Below are 1605 nucleotides of genomic sequence, written 5' to 3'. Positions count from 1 at the left end.
AGGAGGAGAAAGTCTTGCACAGAAAGCTTGAGGAGAAGTGATAGTGAAGGTAGTGCAGATGAAGAGACGGCAATAAAGAAACTCCATCCACGAACTTATCACTCGTAAGTCAAGATGATTATACAGACAGTGTTTGCAACTGAAAGCAAGAATATAATATTTTATTATTACTTAAACATATAAGAGAAAAAGGTTATACAGAAAAATAAACATAAAATAATAATTTTTGAACGCAGTAGCCAATTTAAGTTTGATTTGAGTAAAGTTAACATATTTCAAATATTTTAAAGATTCCCATGGAACCCGGAACAAAAATTTGAAATGGTTGGCTGCAATGCGCAGACAAAACTGGAATCTGTTCGGATCATTTTAAAGAAAAACATTTAATTCGTACTGGGAAAGGTGTCAAACTGGATAAAAGTGCTATACCAACCAGGTTTAAAAATTTTCCCGTTCATTTGAAAAAGCTAAATAAAGAAAGACCTCCACCAAGTACACGTTTTATGAATGAATCATCTCCATCAACCTCAACTTCATTTGAACAGCAGCATATAAATACTAATACATTTTCCACTGTGAAGCACGATCATCCATACTGTGAATCAACATCTAGTACAAATAAAATAATCAAATCTCGCAGTTAAAAAAGAAAGTGAAGATATATCAACGAAAATCACGTTGACATCAAATGCAGGTTAAGTCATTAAAATTCTACGTAACAAAAACCTTGTATCTGCAAATTGTAAAGAACTGCTCAATACAACCAACTGGAGTCCCATTATCACTTTTAAAAATAATTTCCAGAAATAACACTGGCTGTTTTAAAGGCAATACCTATCCCTCAGAATTACGGGCGTTTGCCTTAACTTTACAGTTTTATTCTTCGAAGGCCTATGATTATGTTCGCAAAACATTTAACTTAGCTTTACCATGTCAGTCAAACATTAGAAAATGGTACAGCAAAATACCTCTCGGTCCAGGGTTTACCAATCCAGCATTTCAATCATTATCAGCCAAAGTACTTCGTGCCAAAGAAAATAAAAAGAAAGTGATATGCGCCCTTATGCTGGATGAAATGGCCATCAAAAAACACGTGTCCTGGGATGGTCAACAATTTAGAGGCTATGTTGATCTTGGCTGTGGAGCTCCGGAAGATGATGAGTGTCCTATTGCGAAGAATGCATTAGTGTTTATGGTGGTTAGCATAAATGACAGCTGGAAAGTACCTGTGGGATATTTTTTCATTGATGGTTTAAGTGGAACTGAACGAGCAAATCTGTATATGTGCTTTTGGATACATGCCATATGCTGAAGCTTGTCCGAAATGTGTTAGGTAGTGAAGAAGTCCTTATTGATGAAGATGGAAGTAAAATCGATTGGGAATTCATTGTGGAGCTGCAAAACCTACAACAGAATGAAGGGCTTCGACTTGCTAATAAATTAAAACTAGCTCACATTCAATGGAGACAACAAAAAATGAAGGTGAACCTCGCAGCTCAGGCCTTAAGTTCAAGTGTAGCTGATGCCATTGATTATTGCTGCACCATCCTGAAAATGAAAAAAATGTCAAGGTTCTGCTGCAACAGTTAAATTTATAAAATTATT

General features: G+C 35.6%; 1 long non-coding RNA gene across 1 annotated transcript; it reads right to left on the bottom strand.

Annotated features, from left to right (window-relative positions):
* Positions 1 to 453: 453 nt before the first annotated feature.
* Positions 454 to 1341, bottom strand: LOC108950940. The gene is made up of 2 exons (XR_003397468.1): positions 969 to 1341; positions 454 to 609 (listed from the first exon to the last, which is right to left on the bottom strand). It is a non-coding gene; the product is annotated as an uncharacterized LOC108950940 (long non-coding RNA).
* Positions 1342 to 1605: the final 264 nt, after the last annotated feature.

Source organism: Ciona intestinalis, unplaced genomic scaffold (genome assembly GCF_000224145.3).
Source record: "Ciona intestinalis unplaced genomic scaffold, KH HT001179.1, whole genome shotgun sequence".
Taxonomy (NCBI): domain Eukaryota; kingdom Metazoa; phylum Chordata; class Ascidiacea; order Phlebobranchia; family Cionidae; genus Ciona; species Ciona intestinalis.
Note: the sequence above shows the minus strand (reverse complement) of the source record. Positions and strands in the feature narration are given on the sequence as shown.